General features: G+C 42.3%; 2 long non-coding RNA genes across 3 annotated transcripts; one reads left to right on the forward strand and one right to left on the reverse strand.

Moving 5' to 3' along the window:
- Window positions 1-11,815: 11,815 nt before the first annotated feature.
- On the forward strand, window positions 11,816-13,978 carry LOC146690046 (uncharacterized). The gene is made up of 2 exons (XR_014915705.1): window positions 11,816-12,638; window positions 13,435-13,978. It is a non-coding gene; the product is annotated as an uncharacterized LOC146690046 (long non-coding RNA).
- A 119-nt stretch (window positions 13,979-14,097) lies between these two features.
- Window positions 14,098-15,969, reverse strand: LOC146690047 (uncharacterized). Of its 2 annotated transcripts, none has more exons than XR_014915704.1 (3): window positions 15,735-15,969; window positions 14,868-15,311; window positions 14,098-14,341 (listed from the first exon to the last, which is right to left on the reverse strand). It is a non-coding gene; the product is annotated as an uncharacterized LOC146690047 (long non-coding RNA). The 2 variants fall into 2 exon arrangements; XR_014915703.1 differs by having other exon boundaries at window positions 14,868-15,349.
- Between the last annotated feature and the right edge of the window lie 348 nt (window positions 15,970-16,317).

Below are 16,317 nucleotides of genomic sequence, written 5' to 3' on the forward strand. Positions count from 1 at the left end.
AAACAAGGTCCATCTGTGTCCTTTCAAACAAACAAGCATCAACGTCCAGGACTGAAACATGAATCCACATATTTATACACATATTTATTTAATGAGAATAAAACAAGAATATTTATAATCCATCAGCAATAATCAGGCCTGGGATCCTCCTGGTTACAAACAGGGTCCAGGACTGGGACACTCAGGTGGATCCTGCAGGGTCTGGTTCAGGAAAAGGTGGAGACCAACAGAAACAGTTTTAGTAGAAAGGTATGATTTCATTTATTTGAAGAGATCAGAGCATTATTCTGATTATTAAGCTTAAGTCAAATATACTAATGCGCAGGGCGCCGTGACACTTAATGATCTGTTATTGTACATTTGTCACATGTGTGTATTTGTTGTTGTGTTTGATTGATTGATTGATTGATTGATTGATTGATTGATTGATCATACTTTATTCATCCCGAGGGAAATTGGCTGCCGTGCCAGCGCCATCTTACCCTTCCGACCATACATACATTACACAAACATCACATGGGGAAGACAGGTCAGAGAGGTATAACATGGAAAAATCACCACATGAGGAAAGATAAGGAGAAAAAAAAATAACTCCCCCCAGTCTGAGCTCCAATAGGGAGATCAGTTTGAGAACAGAAAAAACACCTCTGCACAAAGCACATGAAAAAACTCTTAATACACCAAAGAAACACATGACAAGCAACAGGGATGGGTAAAGGGTGAGAGACAGCCAGTGTAGATAGTACATCCGGGCCTGCAGCCTATGCGCTGGTCTCCTTGATCCACCGTCAGCATCGGAAGGGAATAAGCGTCGAAGGAATTTGGAGGGGGATGAGTGTACAACTGCATGTGTATATGTGCCTGTGTGCGTGTGTGTCCAGAGTTCAGCTGAGACAGTGTCCTTCACCCTGCTAGGCTAAGTAAACAGTCTTCCAGCCAACCCAGGTGGCCTTGCGTAGGATAGGAAGAACAGTCTATGCACAGTTATCAGGGTGTTTTTGTTCAGCTCCAGCCTTGAGACCACAGCTGGCGCCGAAGGGGTATCCGCATGAAGTGATGGTTTTTCCTTTAGTGCGAACAACTCATATTCATTTCAAAGCTGTTCTTTAACAGTCCGACACTGGTCTCTCAATCTCCCGTTGGAGAGCTGTGAGCTTCTCCATGATGTTATCAAACTTACGCTCCGTGATGTTGTCATTCTTATGCTCAAAGAGGCGATTGTGAGAACTCACGACCGCAGTGAGCTACTCCAAGATGTAATCCAATTTGCACTCAGAGGTCTTGTTCTGAGTATTCACGGCCAGAGATGGCTGTAATCCGATTACTTTTTTCAAGTAACGAGTAAAGTAAGGGATTACTATTGCAAAAACGGTAATTAGATTACCGTTACTTTCCCGTAGGAACGCTGCGTTACTGTGTTACTAAAACCGTGATTTTTTTTGCGAGAATGTCTCATGACAGTGACGTAAGTGAGTGTGACGTTTGTGACAACAGCTGTGTGCAGATCAACAATGGATAATATATCGAGTGCAGGAGAGAGTATGACGGTGCAGCGTTTAAAGCGTGGTAGTACTGACCTTACTTTAAGTTTGATTCCATAAAAAGTGACAAAAACATTACCGTTGTGCGTGGGAAGAAAAACTTATTTTTACAGCGAAAAAAAACCCTAAACTTCCAACAAGCACCGAGTGCGCAATGACGTAATGGGAAACTCACAGAGAAACTCGCGGATTCTTCCACTGACCGCTGCGGCTCACCTGCACCAGGGTAAACCTCCGCCTACCCCACTCCTGCTTTACAGGTGAAAATAGAGCAACAGGACCGGTAGTCTTTGACTTTATTTATTTTCTGCTGTGTTTTACTTGCATCTATTTGAAAGAGTGAGTGTAAACACACTCACTCAGTAACGCGTACAAGTTACAAGTAACGCGTTACTGCCCATCTCTGATGCCAGGGTGCTGGAAAGGAGAGTTCGTCCGCTAGTCGAACCTCGGATACAGGAGGAACAATGCAGTTTTCGTCCTGGTCGCGGAACACTGGACCAGCTCTTTATCCTCTCAAGGATACTTGAGGGTGCATGGGAGTTTGCCCAACCAGTCTACATGTGTTTTGTGGACTTGGAGAAGGCATTCGACCGTGTCCGAAAGTCTTTTTCCATTGCCTGTCTGAACTCCTCCTGAGCCGCATTCTGCTTGGCCTGTCGATACCTGTCGGCTGCCTCCGGAGTCCCACAGGCTAACCAAGCCCGATAGGACTCCTTCTTCAGCCTAGTGGCTCCCTTCACCTCTGGTGTCCACCATTTGGTTCGGGGATTACCACCACGGCAGGCACCAACCACCTTGCAGCCGCAGCTCAATGCAGCAGCTTCGGCAATGGAGACGCTGAACATGGTCCATTCGGACTCAATGTCCCCAGTCTCCCTCAGAATGCTGTTGAAGCTCTGCCGGAGGTGTGCGTTGAAGATCTCGCGGACTGGGGCCTCTGCTAGACGTTCCCAGCACACCCTCACTACGCATTTAGGTGCACCGGGTCTGTCCAGCGTCCTCCCCCGCCATGTCTCCACTCTAATTCTGTTGTTTTCATTCAAATTCTATTCTTGTCATTCGAATTCTGTTGTTTTCTTTCAAATTTTGTTGTTCTGTTTCAACTTCCGTTGTTTTCATTCAAATTTTGTTGTTTTCTTTCAACTTCCGGTGTTTTCATTCAAATTCCATTCTTGTCATTCTAATTCTGTTGTTCTCATTCAAATTCTATTCTCTTCATTCTAGTACTGTTTTTTTTTATTAAAATTTTGTTCTTTTCATTCTAATTCTGTTGTTTTCATTCAAATTATGTTGTTTTCATTCTATTTCCGTTATTTTCACTCAAATTCCGTTCTTTACATTCTAATTCTGTTGTTTTCTTTCAAATTCTGTTGTTCTCTTTCAACTTCCGTTGTCTTCATTCAAATTTTGTTGTTTTCTTTTTTTTTTCTTTTTTTTTTTTCCTCAGATATTTTTATTAAAGTTTCTGCATCCATTTTTACAAAAGACAAATTGAACAATATGCCGTTTTCTTTTTGAAGAACATAAAACAATATGAAACATACACTCCCACCTCATAATTATAGGAGTACCAGTGGGTGTACAAAAAGAAAAAAGAAAGGGTCCAATCTAATAATACGAATAGTAAACCTTGGAGTACAAGATAACAGTTCCTGAGTGTACAAGAGAGATGTGGAGAGTTTCAGAGCCCACACCCCCATACAGACACGGAAAAAACAAAACACACAAACCAAGAAAAAAAACAAAAAAAACCCACAAACATAATGAGTGGTCAGCTTAGTTGTAGAGATAAGTCAAATCTGTAAGAGAAAAGAAATATGTATAAAGTAGGTAAGTAAATGCCATCATAAGGCGCAGGCACAATAGAGTCCATATACTTAAACTTAAACATCTTACTTAAACATAAGATAAAATAAAATAGAATAAAGTCTGAACATGGTCAAAAAAGGGTTGCCAGGTCTTAAAAAATTTGGCCATAGACCCACGCAGGGTGAATTTAATCTTTTCGAGTTTGCTAAAATGCAAAGCGTCTCTGATCCAGCATGGGGGAGAAGGGGACTTCCAACATAACAATATTCTGCGTCTTGCTAATAAGGTGAGAAATGCTACCAGATCCGCTTGGGGCGTCGGCAAGACAACTGTATCAGGAAGAACCCCAAACAAAGCAGTTAAGGGCACAGGTTGGAGGGTTAGCTAGATGATCTTTGATAAAGTCAGAAAAATATTAATCCAGTATTGTTTGAGGGATGGACATGACCAAAACATATGTATTAGAGAGGCAGGTGTTTGATGACAACGGTCGCAATCAGGGCTAAGGTTGGGGTATATTTGAGCTAGTCTGGCTTTAGTCCAATGTACACGGTGCAAAATCTTACATTGAATCAGCCCGTGTTTGGCACATAATGAGGAGCCATGGACCCGGTAAAGAATTTTATCCCAAGAGTCATCCTGAATCACACACCCCAAATCCTGCTCCCATGCCATTTTAATAGCCGAGGTTGAGGAGTTGCCAAAGGAACATATTCTCCCATACAGACAAGAGATCAGGCCCTGTAATGAAGGGGGAGGCGATAGAAGGTTATCAAAGTCATGACAAGGAGGTCTAGATGGAAACTGAGAGGATTTCTCCTTAACAAAACTCCGGATTTGTAAGTAGTGACAAAAGTGACTTTTTGGAAGGCCAAATTTCAATGAGAGCTGTTCAAAGGAGGCAAATGTATTCTGAATATACAGATCAGAAAAAGACCTGATACCCAAGGAGGCCCACAAATAAAAAGCACCATCAACTAACGAAGGCTGAAAAGAGGGATTTTTCAAAATGGGTGACTGAAGGGAAAAAAAGGTCAACTTAAAATAACGACGAAATTGATACCATATTTTCAAGGTAACTTTGACAATAGAGTTATTATAAGAACCTGCACTCGGAGGCTGCTTTTGGGCATAAATCAGGGCTGGTAAAGAGGATGAGGCACAAGAAGAAGTCTCCAAACTCAGCCAGGCCGGGGCATTATTCAGGCCTTCCCCCTGTAGCCAGTACCTGAGAATACGAATATTACATGCCCAATAATAGAACATAAGGTTTGGTAAAGCCATCCCCCCCATCTTTTTCGGTCTTTGAAGATATGTCTTGCGTATTCTAGGGTTGTTTTTGTTCCAAATGAACCCAGAGAGAATCTTGTCTAATTTAACAAAAAAGGAAATTGGGATAAATACAGGGACACACTGAAAAAGAAAAGAAAATCTTGGGAGGATATTCATTTTAATTGTATTTATGCGCCCTGCTACAGACAGATGGAGTAGAGACCATCTGTCCAAATCCTGCCTAACTTTCTCCACAAGTGGGTCGAAATTAAGCTTGCAAAGAGCATGGAATTGACTTGTAATTTTAACCCCTAAATATGTGAAGTTGTCCGATACAACTCGAAAAGGCAGTGCTGTGCACTGATATTTCTGTGCAGCAGCATTCAGGGGGAACAGTTCACTCTTAGCGAGATTCAACTTATAGCCAGAAATAAGGCTAAACTGTTCAAGTATTGAGAGCACCAAAGGAAATGAGGATGCTGGTTCTGAGATATAAAGAAGCAAATCATCTGCGTATAAGGAGGCCCATCCAGACCGGGGTCTGGATGGGCCTGGGCCCCCTTTCCCTGGCGGGTCGCGGAGTATGGGAGTGCCTACTGGGGTCAGCGGGGGAGCTGGCCCCAGGGAGGGGTCACCTGCCCCTCCCTTCCTTCCCTCCCCATCTCCAGCTGCCTCCCTCTTCCCGCTCCACCACAACCACCCACACATGCAGGGCCGTGGAGTAGGGGTATGTCACCAGGGTGCAGAGGAGGCTATCCCCCCCTCTGTCCCCTTCTGGCTGCCTCTGCCTCAATTTTATCCCACAACTTAGACATTCACATTACTCACACTCTCATTACACATACATATAGGATCTTGGGGGTGGGCACGATACACGGAGTCCAAATTACCATCAGGGTGTACACCTCACCCCTGGCGTCGTTGCCCTCCTCTCAATCTTAAATACACGTAGACATTGAGGGCTATCAGGAGGGGCTATGCGCTTACCTGCTGCTCTCTGGCAGGTAGCTCCATGCCCTCCTGGGTTTTAATTGCACCTTAGAACACACATGCATCAACACTACAATGAGCGGGTGGAGGGAGGTTTGGAGTCTTCTCTCACCCCCGTTCTCTGCGGCCTGCTGGAGCGGGGGGGCTAGGAGGAGGAGTTGGCCGTCTGACTGCGGTCTGGAGTGTGGGGCCTCCCTGCTGCTGCGGAGTCGGGGCGGTCTGCCTCTCCCCACCGCAGGGAAAAGGGTAACACCACCTGGGTCTGGGTGCAGTTCCCCCCTCCAGGGGCAAGGGTACCTAGACCCGGTTCGTAGAGTACGCTTGGGGAGTGTGATCGTGTGTACAGCGTCTCTTTATGTCCGTCTCCACGTTGGTTGAGTGTGGAGTAAGTGCATATGAGAGCATGAGGGTGGGAATGGATGTTTGTGTCTGTGTGTGCCTGTATGTCTGTGTCTATATGTCAGGTTGGGTATCAGACGCCACCTCTCTGGGGACATCTCAGGCCCTCCAAGGTTTGGAGGCCTATCTCCACCCACCACCACTTCCCCTGCCAGTGGCGGACTCCCTCAGGTGTCGGTGTGTTGGTGGTTCTTTGTGTCTGGGGGTGGGCGTCCGGGTACACACTGGCTCACTCCTTGGTGGCCGCTTGTCGGGGCCTGGAGCCTGGGGCTCGCTCGGGCCACTTCGGAGGCGGGGTGCCCCCGGCCTCTCGGCCTGGGGCTCGGTCACTCAGGCACAGCTGGCTGCCGGCGGAGCTCACGGGCGCGTCACTGCAACTCCCCCTGGCTTCTGCTCCGCGGCTGCTGAGTGAGCCCTCATCTGGGACTCTCCTCAGCTCTTACTGGGACAGTGGCGCGGCTGCCCCTCTGTTGGTCTTCCTTGGTCTCTTGTGTTCTGGGGGCCTCTGGATGTCTGGAGTTTGATCTCCTCCATACCTGCTTCATACCCTGGAGGACGGGGCTGTGGCTCCCCACACTCCCTAGCAGATCGTTACATGGAGAAACCTTTGGAATACAAGCATGCTGATCCACACAGGTATGCACACAGGTGTACACACGGGTATTCACAGATGCAGATTACAGCTTTCTTGGCTGCTGCCTCAAAGCACATTGTGCGCTGTCTATCTTGTGTGCTGCACAATATCGTTTATTATTCAGTATCTACTGATATCTACTGCTAGCTAGTTTATTGTGATGGTGCTGTTTTTTTTATTATGTTGCTTTTTGCTGTTTGCTTTCTCCTCTGTTTTTTTTCTCAATACAGGTGATCCAGGTGTTTTGTTTGTGTGTTTTTTTTCCTCCCCCCCCCCCCTTCTCACCGTCTCTTCTCCCCTCTGGTTTTCTTTCTCTCCCTCTCTTTCTTTCATTCTTTCTCCCTGTCCTATCCCCCAGTCATGTCTGTCCCATTTGTGGCAACTGAAGATAAAATGGATTCATAATTATAATAAAGGTCAATCAAATGGACCAATATGGCAAGGCCATGATGATCCACTTGGTAAAATAAATCCGCTTGGCATCTTTCTTGGCCTTAAGATAACAATTCTGATGGCTAAAGATCCAAACGGGACACAAAAAAAAAAAAAAAAAAAAGGAGACCCTTTGTTCTATACCATTTCTAGTAACCCCGGTGATACCTGGGTTTGATCTCAGCGATATGATCCACTTGGTAAAATAAATCCGCTTGGCATCTTTCTTGGCCTTAAGACAACAATTCTGATGGCTAAAGATCCAAACGGGACACAAAAAAAAAAAAAAAAAAAAAAAAAGGAGACCCTTTGTTCTATACCATTTCTAGTAACCCCGGTGATACCTGGGTTTGATCTCAGCGATATGGCCAGGGGCTCAATTGCAATTGCAAAGAGCAACGGCGACATGGGACAGCCCTGCCTAGTGCCCCTAAACAGAGGAAAAAAGTCAGAACATGTGCCATTTGTTTTGACAGCGGCAAGCGGGGAAATATAAAGAAATTTCAACCAGGAGATGATTATTTTACCAAAGCCGAATTTATCCAGAACATAAAAAAGGTATCCCCACTCGACCCTGTCAAAAGCCTTCTCAGCATCTAAACAGATCCCAAGCTCAGGGTTGTTGGAGTCTGAGGGATTGTAAAGAACATTAAACAAACGTCTAAGGTTAGAGAAGGCATATCTCCCTTTAATAAAGCCAGTTTGATCCGGGTTAATTACAAATGGCAAGACTGCTTCCACATGCATCGCTAAAAGTTTAGCAAGTATTTTATAGTCCACATTTAACAAAGAAATGGGACGGTATGAGCCACATTGTAATGGATCCTTATCCTTTTTTAAGATCAAGGATATAGATGCCTGCAGTAGAGAGGGTGGGAGGGATCCAACTTCCAGTGAATGCTTATACATATTTATCATGAGCGGAGCCAGTTTAGGCATAAATTTACGATAGAACTCAACAGGAAACCGGGACACTTAGAACACTGCAATTTGCTGATAGCTTGCAGGATCTCGTCTACAGTTACTGGTCCCTCCAGCTGAAGGCTGTGTGTCTGATCAATTGATGGGAGCTTAAGATGATTGAAAAAGGAGTCCAAAGCCTCAGTGCTAATTGCACACTCAGACGCATAGAGAGATGAATAAAAGTCTCGAAATTGGTCATTAATTATTTTAGGATCCGTAGAAACACCGCTTGATGTCTGAATCCGAGGAATGGAATGTGCAGCTGCTGCACTACGAAGCTGATGGGAGAGCAGTTTACTGGCCTTATCCCCATACTCATACTGGGAGTACTGACATTTCAACAACATCTCTTCAGCCCGAGCAGAGGACAGGTGATCAAACTCAGTCTGCAAAGACAGCCTGTCATTATAGACCTCTGGTGTCGGGCAGACAGCATACACTCATCTAATTGTGATATGCGTATTATGAGCTCGGACAACTTTGCTTTCCTTTGATTCGCCTCAAAACCAGCATAAGATATAATATGTCCCCTGATAAAAGCCTTAAACGTTTCCCACAAAATGGAGGGTGATATTCCGGGTGTAATGTTTGTCTCTATAAATAAGTCTATCTTGGAATTCACAAATGTGATGAACTTATCATCTGACAGCAAGCGTGTATTCAAACGCCATGGAGCTGGTGGAGAACTTTAGCCCACTGCCAAATCTAGAGTCAACGGAGCATGATCTGAAATGACAATAACACTATGAGAGCAAGAGCGAATCTGTGAAGTAAGTCGACTGTCCAGTAGAAAGTAATCAATACGAGTGTATGTATGATGAACAGGGGAGAAAAAGGTGTACTCTCTACGTGTGGGGTTGAGAAAACGCCCGGCATCAATAACAGAGAATTCTTTAAGGAACGTATTAATAATTTTGGAAGAGTTGGATTGCCTACCAGGCTTATTTGAGGATCTATCCAGCGGCCCGAGCCAACAATTAAAATCGCCACCAAAAACCAAATAGTGGGAAGACAAGTCAGGAATTTTAATGAAAAAAGTGCTAAAAAAAATTTGGATCGTCCCAATTGGGAGCATAGACACTGACAAAAATGAATTTAGTGTTCAAAATACTACCACTCACAATAATGAATCTACCATTCTGGTCCGCTATAACATTAGAAGAAACAAATGGCACTGATTTGTGTATTAAAATAGCAGCACCACGAACTTTGGATTTAAATGTAGAGTGATAGAGTTGGCCCACCCACCCCTTATGAAGTCTAAAATGATCTGAAATTTTTAGGTGTGTTTCTTGTAAAAACACAACCTGGGCGCCCAAAAATTGCAAATAATGGAGGACCTTGCTCCTTTTAATCAATCAATCTTTATTTATAAAGCACTTTTCATACAAAAAAAATGTAGCACAAAGTGCTTTACATAGTTAAAAGCAGCCCACCCCACCCTCCAATTCACTCCCCACACTCTCATTAACATAATTGATGTGAATACACACATATCCCCCCCCCACACACGCGCACACTTAAAGAGTAAAAATTGGGCTGGGTTCACATGAGCCAAGTGAGGAAAGACTATAACAGGGAGCCGTCTGCACCGGGAGCCGGTCACAGACCGCAGCCTCCAGGCTGGGCACACAGCAGGAGGGAGGCAAAGGAGCCCCCCAGCCAGGCTGAGAGGACCCCCAGAGACCCAGCAGCCACGGTCGATCACATCCCCGGTGCAGAGAGCCCCCTCCGAGGAAACACTGGAGATAAGACACGATAGGCTATATACAGGGTAAAATGATAAAATAAATAAGAAAGGGATACAATATAAATATAAATATAAATAGAGTAAGAAGATTAAAAAAAATGAATAAGAATAAAATCAAAATAAATAAGCATAAAATAAATAAACGTTAGGTGAAAGCTAAATTAAAAAGGTGGGTCTTGAGCCTGTTCTTAAAAACATGTACGTTCTCTGCGGCCCTGAGCTCCTCCGGCAGGCTGTTCCACAGACGAGGACCATACCACTGAAAAGCTGCCTCTCCGTGAGTATGTGTCCTGACTTTAGGGACAATCAAAAGGCCAGTACCAGAGGACCTCAGGGTCCGCGAGGGTTCATATGGTAAAAGCAGATCTGAGAGATAAGAAGGCCCAAGACCATTAAGACATTTAAAAACCAATAAAATAACTTTAAAATCGATCCTGAAACACACGGGGAGCCAATGCAGCGATTCTAAAACCGGTGTAATGTGGGCCCGCCCTCTGGTCTTCGTCAGCACACGAGCTGCCGAGTTTTGTAAATGTTGTAAAGTTGAAATATTCTTCTTAGGAAGACTAGAGAGCAGGGCATTACAGTAATCAATGCGACTGGTAATAAAAGCATGCATCAGCATCTCCGTGTTGGCCCGAGAGAGAATAGGGCGGACTCTGGCTATATTTTTTAGATGATAAAATCCAATTTTGGTTACATGTTTAATATGTGGGATAAAACCAAGCTCAGAGTCAAAAATAACACCCAGGTTTCTCACTTGTAGCGAAGGATATAGTGAAAATGCCTGTAATTTAGACAAGAGTTTATCTCTCTGAGCCTCGGGACCGACGATTAAAACTTCAGTTTTGTCCCGGTTAAGCTGTAAAAAGTTTTCTGCCATCCAAGATCTTATATCTAAAATACAGTTAAAAAGGGCATCCATTGGTCTGGTGTCATCAGGAGACACGGAGATGTACAGCTGAGTGTCATCAGCGTAACTGTGGACGTTCACTCCATGCCTCCTGATGACACCGCCGAGAGGGAGCATATACAAATTAAAAAGTACAGGGCCTAGAACCGGCCCTTGAGGCACACCACATGTCATTTTATGGATCTTAGAGGAGCATGTATCCATACTCACCATAAAAGTTCTGTCAGAGAGATAGGAAGTGAACCAGTTGTGTACAGCACCAGAGAGGCCCACCATGTGTTTCAGTCTGTTTAAAAGAATAGCGTGGTCTACTGTATCAAAGGCTGCGCTTAGATCCAGTAGCACCAGGACTGAGAGCTTTTGGGCGTCCCAGTTACATCTAAGATCATTTAAAACCTTTAGGAGAGCCGTCTCTGTGCTGTGGTTCACCCTAAATCCAGACTGGAATATCTCCAGGATCTGTCTATCATTCAAAAAGTCATTAATCTGAGTAAAAACAAGTTTTTCTAAGATTTTACTTAAAAATGGTAAGTTGGATACAGGTCTGTAGTTATTAAAATCATTACAATCCAAATTGCTCTTCTTCAGAAGGGGCCTCACCACCGCCGTTTTAAAGGCAGCAGGGAAGACACCCAACTGAAGAGAGCAATTCATCATGTTTAAAAGCTCAGCCTCAAAAAATCCATAAAGTGTTTTAAAGAGTGAAGAGGGGATTGGATCTAAAAGACATGTGGTGGGTCTCACTGTGGAGAAAACTTTCTTAAGGTTCTCAGCATTAACCAGGACAAAGCTGTAATAGGTTGATTCAGACCTTTACAATTCCAGCTACAGAACTTAAACGAGTGACCTGCTTGTTGATTATTAGTATTTAATTGCGATACCATGTTAGAACATAGGTTGAAAAAAACCAAAGCTGACCAATGAAAAACACAGAAAAAACAAAGTCAGTGAACAGAACAGTACAACATAAAAAACAAAGAACACCCAAACTTCCCCCTAAATGCTGAAGCATCTTCCCTAACAAGATGCGCGCACCCCCCACCAAACACACCCTGAGTATGGAACTCCAAAGTGTTCAAAATTAAATAAATAAATAGGTCAAGATGAAATAAATAACTATGTGAATAAATAAGACACAGATATGTAATGTGAGAATGATATTGTGAAATCATGGAACACATTTTGAAAACAATGCTCATTATTGTGAAATATATTGCATTCTGCTATATAAATTTACTTATTATTGTGAAATATTATTTCATGGTCATTATTTTTCACAATAACAGAGATTATTCCTGAGGCATTTTATTTATTTCCAGCCGTTTTTAGTCCAAAATGACCTTTTTTCAAAGTCAGTCTTTATTTCAAAATCCCGTTTTTCCCGATGGTCTATTTATTTCATAATGCGACTTTTCAGCAGAATGACTTTGTCTGTCAATCAATGTAAGTGGGCTGGACCTTTGCACCTATTGGCTTATCGTTTACCATCGACTAGTTTTCCTGGATACCGGCTCCGCGGACGGCTGCTACAGCTAGCAACAGCGTGCTAGGTCAAAAGTCACGGAGGATGGCGGACTGGTGTGAACTTCAGCCAGTTCTGCTCATTTAAGCAAATCAGAGAGGGATCATTTACCTGTAGATACTGTTTTGAGTCGTTTAGATGATGTTTCTGAAATGTCTGGATGATAATTGCTCTTCAAAATCTTAGCATCGATGACAGCATTGTCGAAGGTTTAAGAGCAATTCAGCACCGTGTTCGTTTGGAATACGCCGAGGAAGAACAGTCTTCAAATGTTGGCCGTCCACGTCTAGAAATCCCGGTGCAGCACTCAGGACTTTAGTGCTGTCCGGGATAACCGTCGGGGTAATTGCCGATACATTTTCTGTGTCTCCGAGCACAATTAGGAGGAAAATGACGGAGGATGGTCTAAGGTAAGTTTATGCTGTAATTGAGCACCTGTGTGATTCTGTACACAGCATTGTTTAGGTGTTGACCTTAATTATGACGTTTGACAATGAATTATTATCGCTTACTTTTTTTTGTTACTGTCTAAACTAAGTGGGGCAGCTACGGCTAAAGCTATCGGCGCCATCTCGGCGTTGAGACACGTTTAGCAGTGTTAGCTGTTAGTGTGTTAACTCGGAGACTGGGGTCAGTGGAGCCTGTAGGAACCTTTTACACAGAGAGTAGACCCACCAGCTTTCCACAGTCTACTTACTTATCACATCTTGTTAGACAGCAGGGTCATTAGTGCTTTAAATAGTACATAGTTGAATGTTTCATTGCTGTTTGCAGTTGATTGTTCTCTGATAACGCATAACAAGGTTGATGTTAAATAGCGAGTTTATTGAAATGGTTTTGTCTATTTCAGCAGCATTATAGATATCATACTTTCTCTGGTGTCTTCGGTAAAGCTAAAACAAGAATACATTTACATCCTTGGTTCTTTCAGCATTAATTGGAAAACTTTGAGATTTGCTGTGTGTCTCCCAAGCCATTCTTTTTTATCCCACCTGTCAGGTATAGATGGCAATACTTTAAACAAAGTTAAATTTGTTATACCTGAAGAGAACCAATCCTGACCTAGAATGGGTGAATGAATAATTAGTTGGTAGCCAATGCCTAAGCAACTCACATAGGCCCTGGCAGACTCAATAAGTCCATCTAGGAACAGCTGCAGGAAACACCTCTTCAGTTTAGATTTAAAACATGTGCATGCTCTTTCAGGTTGATGAGGATTATGGTGTGGACTGGACAGGACAACATAATCGCCGCCCATCAAATGAGATCACCATTCCTGAGATTCAGCTCCCAGATGCACTGAATGAACAAGACCCTGCTGTGCTACCAATACTTCAAAATCACTTGTAGAAAGACATTATTACATTTAATCAGTTTCTATGTCAGGAGGATTTTTTTTTTTTTAAATTTCTACAGCTTTGTAGCTAATACTGACTCAAAACAGCATAACCAATTTCATTTTCAACAAAACAGTGAGTGGCTATAAAACAGGATTTGTTTTATACAGCTGTCACTTTAATGATATTCATTTCTTGGTTGGATATACAGTACATGTCAACTCTGAGCAGATTTAATACAATGAACACAGTAGAGTAGTGTAACATCTTAATTCAAATAATTTTTTCTAGAAATTTTTTTTGTATCAGTAGCGAGTATAAACAAAACATTGTGTAATTTATAATGTACAGTGAACAACTGATTTTGATATCTGAACTCTTCATCAGTTTATATTAAAAAAGCCATAAATGCACACCTGTAGTGTGTATTTTTCACTGTCAAGTGTATTAAAAAGAACTAGAACTCACTAGATTGTCCGTTTCTTTGAACACTGAGTACAGTAATGTGATGCAAGAAATAAGAAATGGTCTAATTTTACCATGTGGTTATGGAATCAATCGTAAACCAGACCAAAACCTGAGTCAGTAGAGTTGAGACACACCTGAATGTCCATTAGAAATGACTCATAGGTACAGTAGTGTGCAGGAAGGCGTAGTACTTCAAAACCGGTGGAAGACTTTGGAAGATTGCTGTTGACCACTTCCACAGTCATTTCTCGGCAAGACTTCCCATCCTGTCCAAAACTTGATGAGGGCTTTTTGTTGTGCACAAGATGCTGCAACAGAAGATTGTTTTAAACTATAATGACATCCTATATTCATTATTTTGAATCTTTTATAGAGAAATACCATAAAAGATGACCACTTACATACAGGGCACCAGACATTTTTGCCCCACTCAAATTGCTGTTGTAGCTTTTATAGATATTTTTATGTTAACAAAGCTAAAAGTAGTCTACATACAATTCTAGTGCAACTTATAATGCCACCCCTTATGTATTGCATGGAGCAAATAACAAAACAAAATTATACTATAGTGTAGAACTGGGCGATAGAACGATAACGATATGTATTGCGAAATAACTTTTTCTCAATAGAAAAATTAAACTATTGTGATAGACCTCACCGCTCTTGTCCTTTTATAAAAAAAATATATATATATCGTGATATGAAAAAATCTCATATCGCCCAGCTCTACTATAGTGTACTTTGTTAATGACCCAAGATCACTGGACTGTATGTAATTTACCAAAGTATAATCAGAGAAAACCAATGGCAAAATACCTGTCGCAGCAGACTTACCATTTTCAATGAAGGACCGAAGGTAACCTGCCACTCTGCATTTATCCTCGAGAGCATTCCTCTTCTTCCTCATCTTCATCTTCTGTGGCAGGCCACAGTCATTTTATAGCTTTACTTATCTTGTAGTCTTAAGAGCATCAGCAACATTAGGTGTATTTTTATTAAATGTAACCCAGCTGTTCAACTAACCCACGCATACAAAACAGTATATTGGTGTTTTGTGTCAACAATTAATGTTCATCCTTCATAAATTAACCAAATAGCTTTACTATTCAGATGTTAAAAGATGTGACCTGACCTTACCTCACAACAGGGAGCAGTCTCTGATTCCCTTGGTAAGAAAGGAGGAATGATGTCTGATCTTTCTGTCAGAAGCGGCCATACCATGGTTTCCTTAAGCCCTTTCCTCAGCTGCTTGACTTGACGACTTGTTTGTGTTATGACCTACAACGGTGAGACCAAACCAAAACTGAAGTTGGAGTCTGTAAAGTGACACACACTTTAAATGTTAAATATTTAAAGAACATCCACTGTACTAGTAAAAGCATTTTCAAATTATACCCACTTACAAAATCACTACGTTGAACTAAAATTGCTTTCTTTTCTTTCACATAGATTACTTGTCTTCCATATTAGCACAGAAGATAAGCCACTTTAAAACAGTCATGAATAACTATTACCTACAACAATGTAAATAGTAATACAGACATTAACCCAGAAGACAATTATTTTCTCTTACCTAATTTATAGAATTCTTTGCTATGATAAAAAACAGTATTAAAAAAAATCTGTGACTAAACTGTTTAAAAAGCTCATATTTGGCAGACAGACAGACTAACCAAGCAATAATAACATATCGTTACTTACCCTGAACAGCGTTTCGTGGAGTGGAGCTAGCTGTGATAGCGTTAACCCTGTGCGGTTGTGATGAGAACTTGGACCAGGGACCACTTCATCTCCAGTACACTGCTGCAATACTCAGACTGAGGTGAAGACGTTCAATCTAAGCGGTTAGCAAGTTCTTTGAGTAACTCAGAAACGGACTTGTTTCCTGCAGCCATGCCCTTCACAAGAATTGATACACCTGTAACGTTATTCGCGCCCAGTGTTTGGCATTTGTCGGTGCCTTAAGTTTATTTTGAGCTGCATACTGCCGCCAGCTGCATAGGAGACGCATTGCACCATTAAACCTAAATCGACAATTCATGTGCTATTACTTATGTCTGAGTAAAGGAGCAACCAATCACACAACTGGCTCCGCCCTGTCTCTCTTGATTGACAGACAAAGTCATTCTGCTGAAAAGTCGCATTATGAAATAAATAGACCATCGGGAAAAACGGGATTTTGAAATAAAGACTGACTTTGAAAAAAGGTCATTTTGGACTAAAAACGGCTGGAAATAAATAAAATGCCTCAGGAATAATCTCTGTTATTGTGAAAAATAATGAC

This window comes from Copadichromis virginalis, linkage group LG16 (assembly GCF_057382275.1).
Source record: "Copadichromis virginalis isolate Kocher_CV1m ecotype Utaka linkage group LG16, C_Virginalis_male_GT1.1, whole genome shotgun sequence".
Classification (NCBI taxonomy): Eukaryota; Metazoa; Chordata; class Actinopteri; order Cichliformes; family Cichlidae; genus Copadichromis; species Copadichromis virginalis.